At 38.7% G+C, this 13,291-nt stretch overlaps 1 protein-coding gene across 23 annotated transcripts in view; it reads left to right on the top strand.

The window, feature by feature from the left end:
* Window positions 1-13,291, top strand: part of SNCAIP (synuclein alpha interacting protein) — a 164,648-nt gene that overhangs the window by 24,150 nt on the left and 127,207 nt on the right. For 10 of the 23 annotated variants that reach the window (XR_015167061.1, XM_086410694.1, XM_086410691.1 and 7 more), the window contains exon 2: window positions 6,642-6,738. The exons of the other annotated variants lie outside the window; for them this stretch is intronic. The gene's annotated coding sequence lies outside the window, so the exon portion shown is untranslated. The remainder of the gene's footprint in view (window positions 1-6,641; window positions 6,739-13,291) is intronic. 23 annotated transcript variants of the gene reach the window in all.

The following is a 13,291-nucleotide window of genomic DNA, read 5'->3' as shown; positions in this document are numbered from 1 at the left end:
ACTTCACTTTCACTTTTCACTTTCATGTATTGGAGAAGGAAATGGCAACCCACTCCAGTGTTATTGCCTGGAGAATCCTAGGGACGGGAGAGCCTACCGTCTATGGGGTCGCACAGAGTCGGACACAATTGAAGCGAGTTAGCAGCAGTAGCAGCAGCAAGTTTTAAAGCACTTTGCTCAAGTTACACAGCTAACAAGAGGCCCAGCTGGGATTTGAACCTGGTACCTCAGATCCAAGCCCATGCTCTTGGTCCTTATATTGCTTTGTCTCTCAGACATCTGTGACAAATTAAGATGCTTTGTAAAAGTTTAAGTGTTCACTGTACAAACGAATGAGTTGGCAGTTAGGTCTTTGTTCGAGGTAAACACTTGATTCATACTTGAGACACTTTCAGGGTAGAAGTAATGAGTAAGAGTGGGCACACAGGGTCGTATCAATGGACAGAAGTTAGTGAAATTTAAAGAGGAAAATATAGGGTGGATTAGAGAAATTATTGTAATAATGAAGCCTCATCTTCAAACTGGGTTCATATTAGACAAATTGTTACTTTTAGAACCCACTTCAGTATTCTTGCCTGGAAAATCCCATGGACAGAGGAGCCTGGTGGGCTACAGTCCATGGGGTCGCAAAGAGTCGGACACGACTGAGTGACTTCATACACAGTCTGTAATTGAAAAATTTCTTTATAGAAAATGTGCGAATATTGTGCAGTTTTACAGTTCTGTTGTTCAGTCTCTAAACTGTGTTTGGCTGTTTGCAACCCCATGAACTGCAGGCTTCCCTGACCTTAACTGTCTCCTGGAGTTTGCTCAAACTCACATAGTGTGCTTAAACTCATGTACTTTACGGTAGTCCTAGAATAAACAGCATGTGAACTATTTCGTTGTCCCCTATGCAAATGAATTAGCCACAGAATTTAGGTAAGTGTCCAGTAATTAGTGGATTTTTCTTTTCAATTTAGGACACTTAGGCAAAAATTATGTTGATCCTCTTGGTGTGGATTTAGTTCAGTGTTTAGGAAGTATTATTAAATTGCCAGAGATATTATTAAATCACTATAGGTTTGGCCAGAATGTACTTTTAAATGTATTTGACAATGTGCCTTCACTTTTAACAACTAACACAATTAAAAGTGTAGGAGGAAGACTTTTAGGCAATTTAAATACACGTTTTCAATAACCGGTGTACGAGACAGCAAAAGAGACACTAATGTATAGAACAGTCTTATGGACTCTGTGGGAGAGGGAGAGGGTGGGAAGATTTGGGAGAATGGCACTGAAACATGTAAAATATCATGTGAGAAATGAGTTGCCAGTCCAGGTTCGATGCACGATACTGGATGCTTGGGGCTAGTGCACTGGGATGACCCAGAGGGATGGTATGGGGAGGGAGGAGGGTTCAGGATGGGAACACATGTATACCTGTGGTGGATTCATTTTGATATTTGGCAAAACTAATACAATTATGTAAAGTTTAAAAATAAAATAAAATTAAAAAAAAATAAATACACATTTTCAAGCATGTTTTTCCTGTTTCTTTTTTCTTGACAACCAAGATATTGTATAATTGTTTTTAAAATAAAAATAAAACCTAATGTTTTAGATTCATTTTTAGTGAAATGTATTTGTTAGGGAGAGCAGTTTTATAGACAAGTTTCAGTTGAACAATTGTCAAAGACCCAAAGGATAGGCTTCTTTATATGCCGTATGTAGGGCTGTGTCTTGACAATGTCAAAGCAACTGCTTAGTTCAATTAACGATTTGATTCTGGAATCAAATAAGAAAAACTAATTATTTGGTAAAAATAATCTGTTTTTGTTATTTTCTCTCATCTTCTTCAGTCAAAAGTACCCACTTGTAGTTGTAGAGAAGCTGATGCACCAGCTCTTACAAAAAATAAAAGGTGCTTCATTTATGATGTTGCAGGAAGCCTGACTCCAGTAACCTTTAATACTGGCTAGTTTTGGCAGATGGAGAAGGAAATGGCAACCCACTCCAGTACTCCTGCCTGGAAAATCCCAGGGACGCGGGAGCCTGGTGGGCTGCCGTCTATGGGGTCGCACAGAGTCGGACACGACTGAAGTGACTTAGCAGCAGCAGCAGTTTTGGCAAATGGTTACTCTGGACTCTAACTGTTATACTTTGGGACTCCTGGGAAGTAGACTATATGCCGGAAGTTTATCAGAGAGTGCTCTTGGGATCAACACCTGTGGAAGGGAGTGGGCAGGAGAAGCTGGGCTCTGATGCTGTCTCACCAAAGGCCTCAGTTGATCAGCAGAGAGTGGAGGATCTCTGTTTAGCCAGGGGCGATTCCCAGAGAAGAGGACAGCTGAGGGCTGTCGGGCAACATCATTCCCAGCAACTGGGGATGATGTCCTTCCATCCTAAACTGGAAGCAGCAGTGCCCTCTAGAATAAATGACTAAAATATTTTGAAATTTTAAGAAGGAAAAAAAAAAATCTGCATCTTATCATTTACTTTCAAGTTATATATAGTGTTATCACAGAAGCCTCATTTTACAAGGAAATGAAACCAAGAAAAATTTTATTTGAATAAGTCTTTTGCGTAGAAAAGGGAAGTGGTCATATTTTTAGTTACTGGTCATCGGGAGAATGTACTTGTGTGTGCAAGAGTGTGGAATAGATAAATAGGATGAGCCACTTTTAGTCTTGTGCGCTGTATTAGGAGCTTGAAAGTGAAAGTGGTTCAGTCATGTCCGACTCTTTGTGACCCCATGGACTCTACAGTCCATGGAATTCTCCAGGCCAGGATACTGGAGTGGGTAGCCTTTCCCTTCTCCAAGGGATCTTCCCAACCCAGGGATCAAACCCAGGTCTCCCACTTTGCAGGTGGATTCTTTACCCGCTGAGCCACAAGGAAGGCCCTGTTAGGAGCTTAACCTATCATTTAATCTGTGGAACTCCTCTGTGAGGGAGGTACTGTTCTCTTGATGGTATTGGTAAATAAACAGACTCAGACAGGTTAAGTGATGCCTGAGATCACACAGCTAGTTTGTGATATAGTCATGACTCGAAGCCAAGTTCATCCAAATCAAAGCCCTTTTTCAGATCCCATGCTATACTGTTCTAATCCTTTAACTCTAGCCAGAGATTTTCTGCTTCAGTGGTTAACTTTCTTCCCTTGTTTTAACCATGTCTCCTTATCCGGGTTTAGGTCCTCACAAATCCCAGAAATTTGCTTTTGACCCTTGAGACAACTTCTACTGGTAAAAGGCAAATATTTTTATCCTCCCTTATCAGGGCTGTAGTGCGGGTGACAGTGGACCAGCGTCCTATGAGAACGGGTGCCTTCTGGGATGATTTCTGCCCCGTACTTCTGTCCCCATTTAGTAGGTGTGTTAGTGGGTAAAGGAAATTCACCATGCTAAAATATTCTTAGGAGTCAGAGGTGAAGCTGGGTGTACTGATTCCAAATCCCGTGCTTGATCCCCGCTTCAGTGAGATTAATATGGGGAAGGAGGTGTGTGTGTGTGTATACAGTAAGTATAGAAACACTCCAAACTTTGAATGACCCCACATTATAAGCATTTCATTTATGATGAGGGGTTCTTGGAACCAGTAGAAAGAAATCGCTTGGGGTACTGCTAGGAAAAATATAAATATATACACTTGAAGTATATGCTTTTTGAAATGAATTTAAACCATTTAAATTAGAATAACTTCCTTTGGGCTTCTCATTTGATTAGAATGCCTGGACAGTGTTCTTTTACACTGTGTTCTGTGTTTTGAGGAGCTATGGTTGACTGGTCCCCACAGTTGAATCAGGTTACAAATGACACAAAACTTTCACTGCTCCATGACAGTCGGCGTCCTCTGATTTGTTTTCGACAGCACAACTGAAGTAGGCAAGGTTCTCTTGTTACTTTGCTTATTTGAATAGGATACTGCTTGTGTCAGATAGTCCATGAGGACTTTAAGACATTTGTCAGATTTTCATATAATATTTCATCTTCTATAGTAAAAAAAGGAATAAGGCAAGTCATTGTAATATTTTCAGTCACATATATTCTTTGATAAAAGTAAATGACAATCTCTATCTGAAGTATTTTATGTCTTTTCTCAAGCAGTGATTACTTTATTTGTATGACTTTGGTTTCTACGCAAATCTTAATTTAATGGAGGATTTCAGGAACAGTTGAATGAAACAGATATTTCGACATGATTGATGCAGTGTCCCATATATATTGTATTAACTGCATTATAAATTACTTGGGGCTTTAATATTGAAAACAGATGAAAGTATGTTTGCTTTTTGAAATGAGAAAAGAAGGATATTCGTATACAAACTTGTAGAGGTTTGACTATATCATGAATGCATATCTTCATTAACAACCATAACTCAGCTTCCCAATTTATCAGTATTAATCTAAATGGCTGTAAACTTAATTATCAGTACTAGTGCTGCAGTCAAGACCAACTAAGAATTTATTATTTTTTTATTGTTCTGGGTATTAAAATGGTCACAGAACTATAGTAATACTGTTTCATATCTATCCCTACATATATTAAATTATGCTGATACTGATAATTTATAAAGTTTATGAATGAGAACCAAATTAAAGATGCCCTTTGAGTTCTCTTTTTTTCCCCCATAGTGAAGTTAGGAATCAAGTAGTAATATAATATCTTGAGAATTCATATATAATGGACAAGGATTTAATGAAGACTTTCAGGTTTCACTGTTATTTTAGATCCCCATAGTATTTGAATGTGGTTTTATATGTCATTTGAATCTCTTGGCCTAAGTCTTCAAGGGAATGTTCATTTCCTAAAACCTCTTTATGGGATAAACATAAGCTTTTATAAAAGGATTCATGCACACCTCTGCTTCTAGGGTAGCCTAAAGGCGTGTGCATATACAGGCAGGAAGGAATCAGATACCAGGAGGGGGACTTGGGTCTTACACAGGGGGGAAGGCTGTGGCAGCTTGCGTACTGGTGTCCTGATCTGAAGGAAGCAACTGGGTTTGTGATCATTTTGAAAAGTAGTACCAATTTCTCTACATCTAATGTTCAAGAGAAGATAAAAATATGGATGTTTTTGTAAAATTCCTTCATTTTAGAACACTGAGAAGACCAAATCAATCCCTGATGTGGGCTGCATATGGCCCGAAGGCATCCAGTGTTCTCATTCCCATCTAAGTCATGGGAAACTGGAATTCTGATTGTCTTCCATTGGACATACATGGAATGGAAGTTTGAGTAGGAAACTAATTATCTTAATAGAATCTTCAAAATGAAATCAGAGCCAGCTTTGGATAGATTTAAATTTTTTTCTTCAAGTGTGAAAACTCCTCCAGTTTTCTAGGTTAAGCCACATATATTTTAGTCCAAAAAGGAGGTGGGGTATAGGAAGTTGGAATCCTGTTTCATTTGGGATACTGTCTTTTTATTGATTGGTCCAAAATTGAATACCCAATTTCCTCTTTCGCATTTATATCTCAGCATGAGATTTCCTTTCCTGATTTAAGCCTTTGTGGCCAGTTTTTATCTGATCATTTGTCTGTCTGATATCCTTGATATGTTTTTGTAACATTTTTAACAGAAAATGTAAGTGCTATTTATGGAAAGCAAGCTGGTCGGCTGTGAGGGGTCTCTTGTGATTTCTCAGGTTGTTTTCACATTCGACTGATGCTGGCTTCTAGAACAGAAGTCTGGGAACTAACAATGAATGTTAGACCACTGAACATAGGTTTCTTTCCTTTCCAAGTCTGTCTGCAGGGGCAGAGAGAAAAGATGAATGAGAATGGAAAATATATGCATGTAGCTGAGCAGGAGGTTAATTATATTAATTTCAGACTCAACCCAGCCTGAAGACAATATAATAATCTTATAAAAAATGGAATGCCAGCAAGGAGCCAAACTTCTATTACCTTTTTCCTTTTAAGAGCACAATATGTTATAGCAATCAGGAACTCATAAATTGCCCTTACAAGCAGTTCAGAAAAAGTTACTGTGTGAAGCCTACTTAGAGTTGGAAACTGTGGAGAGATTCTTTTCCCCCATTGCACCTGAGGTGTTTTTTTCCATGTGTTGAGTTTTGTTTCAGTTGTTCAGTAGAGAACATGGGAATTCTGCTATGTTTCTCAAACGTGATGGATGTGGAGGGGTCAAGCTGAAACTGAGTTACTTTGAATACTGAGGAGACAAATATAAATAGTACTCAGAAGTATGATTCCCTGAATATATATGTGAATACAGAGAACCATCCCATTTTCCTCTCCTTTGGACTAGGATCCCTGGTAAGAATGAAGTAGGGGATGAAGATGGGAATTAATGTAGGGAGAGATGAAATATTCTAGTGCCTTCCAACACAGACCTCTTCCTTACCTCACCAGGAAAGCTTCCGTTCCTTTCCTTCATCAATAAATACTAAGAATCACTGAGTAAAAGACCAGTGATTCAAAGTGTTGACACCTTGAAGTAGGGGAATGTTTTTCAAATAATTTACAGCAGCTATGAAAGTAATTTAAAAAGTTAATCTGCCCTTAAAGTATTCAGCTTTGTCAATTGTGCATAATATCCTCAATATTTACTATTACTTTATGCTACAAACATAAACAATCATTTCAATGACCCTTTTTTATTAAAATATGTGAACGTTTATATTTCATTATTTCAGAGAACCACATGAATCCCACAAGTCCGTGGAAATTTTAGAGTGAATTTTACTGCCTCGTCACCTGTGTCTAGACAAATTTATTAGGCACTTGCTGATGGTGAGTAATACCTGTTTATTAAGCTGGTTTTCAGGCTGCTTACATGAGAACTTCCATAAATTAGCTCTAGTAACCTTAGGATTTAAACTTAAATAGAGATTAGGTATTTATAAATTGATTCTAGCGATCATGAAGTAAGAGGGAAGATATATATTTTTAAATGCATTTTTTGGCTTGAAACCCCTCCCTTACTTTCAACCCCAGGGGCCTGCTCTACCATAAAAAGGACATATTTAAACATTAGAATCTCTAGTGCCAGAAATTTCCACTTTATGTCTTGGCTAACCAGTGAGGATAGTCAGCACCTTGTCTCTCTTAAAACTGACAGGGTACATTTTTAAAGTGTTGAAAGAGAAGTATACAGACTTTACAGGTTGAGCAGTCTCAGTTTCCTGGCCTCGATGAAGATTTTGAAAATTAAGTTACTTTCAGTTGTCAGGATAACGCACTGTGGTCAGTAAATGAACTGGCTATTTAGTCATTGGCATTTTCTAGTTAACACATACAAATTGGTAGGGCATACTCTGAAATAACTTCCCCGGTAGCTCAAATGGTAAAGAATCTGCTTGCAATGCAGGAGACCCCGGTTTGGTCCTTGGGTCGGGAGGATCCCCTCGAGAAGGGAATGACAACCCACTTTAGTATTCTTGCCTGGAGAATTCCGTAGACAGAGGAGCCTGGCAGGCTACAGTCTGTGGTGTCACAAAGAGTCAGACATGACTAAGTGACTGACACTCCTCCAAGACTCTGAAATACAAAATCAACATTACTTATGGTTTTATGGTACCTTAATCCAAGGAACCATCTACTTCCCAGTACGCAATTTAGTGTATTAAGAAGGCAAACCATTTAAAGACTCAGATTTATTAATCTTTTGGATATTAGCCCAGCCCCAAGTTTTAAATGAAATCTGCCTAAGTGTGGGCAAATGCAAAGAACCTCCAGGTTTGTTTTGTTTTTTTTTTAGCACTTTAATTTGCAAAACTGTAGGACTGTCTATTCCTCTTGTCACTGTTTAGAACTTTGGTCTGTCTCGTACCTCCTCAGAAAAGCAATAAAACCCTTTGTCTCTTGGGGTTCTTTAGGAAACTGCATTGTTTGGGGAAAGGCTCTACCATTTTAAACCCACCTTTGGTATCTTGGTGTCATGACTTCCCTGGGGGCTCAGATGGTAAAGTGTCTGCCTACAATGTGGGAGGCCTGGGTTCGATCCCTGGGAAGTGGCAACCCACTCCAGTACTCTAGCATGGAAAATCCCGTGGACAGAGGAGCCTGGTAGGCTATGATCCATGAAGTTGCAAAGAGTCGGACACGACTGAATGACTAAATTTTGACTTTTCACTTTGGTATCTTGGAGATGCTGGATAGGAGTTACATGGTGTGTCATGGGAATAGCCAGCATACAAAAATGAACAATACCCCATCCAAAATTTAGTTGTTTCTAAAATCCTTTGTCTCTCATAAATTCACTTCTTGATTATGTTGCAGAATCAAAAGTTAAAGAAGTATTAAATAAACTGTGAGAAAGTTTAGCAAATTTCAGTAAAATATGCTGTCTTCTAGCCACCTCTTTCTCTAGGAGAGTAGAACTTCTGTGGGTGGTGCTTCATGAGATATTTTGTATTTTAGCTACATTTGCCCATCAGCTGCATGTTCTCACAGCAGTCAGGATATTGATTGCTAGCCATCGATATTAATACACCCAGAGTGATAATTTTGTGGTTTCTCCTTTTCTCCTACCTCTCCTCTCCTGCTATCTTATTATCCAAGTCACTCAGTCTAAGGGTAGAGAAAACTGAGATGAGTGGGTTGGGGATGGAAGAATGGAACCAGAACTGCTCTGTGTCCCATCTTCCCAATGGGAGTTACTACTCATTGCTCAGGTAGTGTCCATAGGAAGGACAACTACATGTGTCCAGTGACCTCTGGCAAGCAACAAGCTGGCATCTCTCACAGTGACTCACATCACTGGACATGGATTTGGGTGCTAAAGAGAAGGCAGGACCATTTCAGTCCATACGCAGCTAGTTGTATCCATAATGCTGTCAGTAATTACCAAAGCTTTATGGAGTGCCCAGTCAAGCGCAGGTACTCTAGTATCTGTCTAGTTACTTAATCCTCATGACAGGGGGACTTTGATGACCATTTTTCCCGATTGACAAATAAAAAAAAAACTGGAGCTTATAGAGAGGCTAAGGAGCTTGCCATGGCCATTCTCCAGGTCAGTGGTGGTGAAAGGACTCAATCCTGGTCCCAAACCCATAGCTTTAAAAACAGCCTGTGTGCTCCCAACTGTGTTCTTCACTCAGCAATATGTATAATGCATCCCACAGTGTGAGATTCTTCATTTGTCCCTTTTTTTTCATGGTAACACTGTGATAAGCAGGCTGTGTTCTTTTTCCAGTGGCAGAATGTTTAAGATATATTGTTCTTATCTTAGAGATGTATAGGGGATTTTTTCAGTTGATATGTGAAGATCTATCTCTATATTTTCCTTAAGTAAGAAACTAAATAGAATGTCTTTTTTCTTCCTTTCCTCCTAACCTTGTGATTACACTTGCATTGGAAGAGATCCCATGGCAGATGGCATCTGAGAGTAGTTTTAACAAATATGTTCATTATAAACATTGTATGGCCTTCGTATCAACCAAGTTTTCTAATGACACAATAAAAACAGAACATTTTAATGTTGAAACCTACTTATGTACTTAGCTGTCAAACTAAATGGACTGTAGCCCATGAGTCTCCTCTGTCCATGGGATTTCCCAGGCAAGAATGCTAGAGTGGGTTGCCATGCCCTCCTCTAGGGAATCTTCCCGACCAAGGGATCAAACCCACATCTCTTAGCTTTCCTGCATTGGCAGGTGAGTTCTTTACCACTCGCACTGCCTGGGAAGCCCTGCCAAACTAAATCAGCCAAGTATTATTTTCTGCTAGCCTCTTATGTGGATAGCTCAGTGTCCACTTCTGGAGTTTAACCCTTGCCAGTCAAGTAGTTTTTTCATGTTCCCCCTTCATCTCACTATCCTCCTAGCAATCACTACAGTCTAGTCTTTTTACTCAAGCTGAAACTTACCATTATATTAGGTACATTTCTTTAGTTCAATAATTTTCACTGGAGACTGTTGAAATTAGTGCAAGTTTTTAATTACTTTTTGAAAGAATAGATAGCTTTTATATGTAAGCAGTGACTTAAACTGAAATAATGAAACATTAGTAATTATATCTTTATTTTTGCTTTAATGAATCACTGAAACTGTTTTGTAAGTAAACTCTGCAGAGATACTCTTTAAAATGATATTGTTTGAAAATGTTTTTGGTTTTCTCTTAGGTGTAGGTATTGAGTATTTTGGAGAGGCCAAGCATGCTTCATCATATATGGCAAAGCCTTTCCTCCTTGGTTCTCCTGACATTTGGGGTCAGATCGCTCATTGTTGTGGGGGCTGTCTGTGTGCATTGGGGGATATCGAGCTGTATCTTTGGCCTTTACCAATCACATGTGAATATGTAACCTCCTCCTAGATGTGACAGTTAGAAATGTCCAGACATTGTCCCATGTCCTTTGGGGCAAAATCACCCCAGACCGAGCGCTGTTGCTCTGTGGTTCTCCTGCTGAAAAGTCTTAGTTAGAGAGGGATCAAAATATCAGCTCTGGTGATGACCAAGCTACAGAAGATAAGGTGGCTAAGGTCTAAGACCAGGATAGGTTTCTTTTTCTTTTCTTTTCAGACACCTTTACCCAAGTGTCATCTTACCAGGCCTTCTCTAGCCACTCTGTTAAAAACTAGCACAACCCTATGACTCTCAGCCTCACTTGCTCTATTTATCTTCCTTGCACCTATAAGCCTGTAGTTATATATTGCTTGTTGTTTTTTTTCCCCTGTCAAAATGTAAGCTATAATTACCTTCAAGGCTCATTTCAGAAAATTTTAAATTGCTTTTTAAAAAAAAATTTTTTTTAATGTATGTTACATGAATGCAGGAAATTTGTGTTTTATTTAGTCCTATAAGTGCAGCACACAGACCCATATCTGACACATAATTTGTAACCCATGAGAAATTGTTGACTGAATGAGTCAATTATTTAGAGACACTTTCTATAAAAAAATAGAGTGAGGATATTAAAGATCACTAATATAGCTGAAAATAAATTGAGAGAGTTGTTAATGGAAAAGAAGCACAACTTCAAGTATAATAAAATCTACCTAATGATTTTATAATTAATTGTTTCATAATTGAGATTTAGGTTTTTCCTTCATTTGATGGAATTAGTTGTACTAGAGTCCATTTTTCATGTCAACCAACAATGGCTTCAGATGAGAGAAAGCCTTGAGCTGTAAGGAAATGAGGAGAGAAAGTCCAGATGATGCATGAAGTCAGAAAACAGTTGGAAAATACCAACATTTCGTATACAAGCAACCATTGAAAAATGTGTCAATAAGCAAAAGCCTGTCATTAGATGGTTTCATTGGAAGTTACGGAAGAACGAATACAGCATTCCTTAAAATGCTTGTTTTGTAGTTTGAGAAGTAACAATTGAAGTTTGGAATTTAAAGGAAATAATTTATTTATTGAGTTTAAAATTCTTATTCTGTATTTTAAAATCTTTTCTTGCTTTATGCTTACTTTTTCAGTTCCCTATTTTTAACCAATTGCAAATGTTTTTAAGTACCACTGCACTCAGTCTTTTGAACTGAAGTAGTTGCTTTTAGTAGAAAATCTGAATTTCATCATAAGGATGGAACACAAAATCCTTGGCTTAAATATAAGGCTCAGAAATGAATGGGATAAAATGATGTCAGCTTAGCAAATGGTAAATATACACAGTCCACCAAATGTGCTTTTGTCTTGAAGAATTATGGACATGTGTACCAGGCACTGTGAAGACTGCAGCCCCTTCAGGCTGTATACTGAATGCCACTTGAAATTTTATATGACAGGAATAGCCAACCTGGTCATAGGCAGACACCAGAATTCACTAGCATTATCAACAAAAGGTCTGTGACAATTGATCTTTCAAAAGAAATGTTATTCTCAGATTTATTGCTGTTGGTTGATTAGGGTGCCCTCATGTGTTTCCTAATTATAGTACCTATTTAATTCTTTCAAAGTACCTATCATTTCTTCCTTTTAAACATAGAGTCAATATAATTAATGAAAATACTGGAATTTTTTTTCTCATACATGCTTCTTGAGATATATGTAAAGTCCTGAAGAGTCCAAGGCAGCTCTGGGTAGTGGATTGGGCCCTGTTCATCATGAATTAGTTACAGAAGTAGAAGAACCAAAGAAACAGTCGGTCCTATTCCTCTTGTTTGTTGCGGTTTGGAGGGGTGTTGGCTCACCTGGTCTTACGTAGTATGTGGGTGGTATGTCCTGGCCTGAGACCTTTCTCCAAGGCTCTCTGTCCAGTGTTATTCCCAACCTCCATTTGTGGTATAACATGGTCATATCTTATCCCTCATGGATTATAGCATAGCTCAACATCTGGAGCCAGAGGTTTTGGTTTTATAATGGAAATAGGATGAGTGGAGGTGACAGGAAACAAAGAGATTATAGAGTAGCCTTTCATTCCCTGAAATTCTGTCTGATAGTAGAACATTTTGGGAATGTGCTTGTGTGCGTGCTCAGTCGCTTCAGTCATGTCTGGCTCTGGGAACCCATGAACTATAGCCCCTCTGGCGGCTCTGTCCATGGGATTTTCCAGGTAAGAGTGCTGGAGTGGGTTGCCATGCCCTCCTCCAGGGGATCTTCCTGACCCAGGGATTGAACCCACGTTTCCTGTAGCTCCTGCATTGCAGGTGGACTCTTTACCAGCAAACCACTGGGAAAGCCCCATTTTAGGAATTTACTCAATCAATGGACATATTAAGTTTCCCTTACATGCAAAACATCCTGATGTGTGATGTGGGGGATACAGAGATGAATATGAATTGCTTTTTTTCCTGCCCTCCAGGAAAGCATGTCCTCTAATGATTTCCTTCCTTGAGGTGGTCTACTACAACCCATAGCTACAGGTCTTTCTGGAAGTGTTAGAGATTCAGGAAAATCATGCTCTTGTGACTTTTGCACATCCTACAGGATGGCTTACACATATCATTTGGTAGCATTTTTGTACTTCTTTAGAATTCATCCTTGCAAGGACTTTTTTAAAACTTAAAAATGTATTTCATTTATCCCATGATTTGCTCTGTGTGGTTTTATATTTTCTAGGTACATTAGCATCACTAGAACATGTTAAAAGTAGAATTCCAGTGTTAAAGATGAGGGGATAGAGTTTGTCTCAAATAGCTGATGATGTTTCCAGAGTCAAAATAAAACTTCCTCTTTTCTCTTCATTCAAGTAGAAGGCAGTTTGACCAATGAACTCAACGTCTCTCTCCTGCAAAACATGGATTCACGGACTAATAGAGTTTTAAAGCTCTAAAATTATTAGAGGTAATTTCAGAGACTGCAAAATTAGTAGACACTGAAATACACATCTTCCTGCTAGTCACTGAGTAATAGGAATTTCACATTCTTATCTGCTTATCTGATAATTTCCTGGGGTTTA

Source organism: Bos grunniens, chromosome 7 (genome assembly GCF_055505025.1).
Source record: "Bos grunniens cultivar Pamir isolate PY7600 chromosome 7, Bosgru_T2T1.0, whole genome shotgun sequence".
Lineage (NCBI taxonomy): Eukaryota > Metazoa > Chordata > Mammalia > Artiodactyla > Bovidae > Bos > Bos grunniens.
The sequence above is the reverse complement of the archived record's forward strand: the minus strand, read 5'-3'. Positions and strand labels throughout refer to the sequence as shown.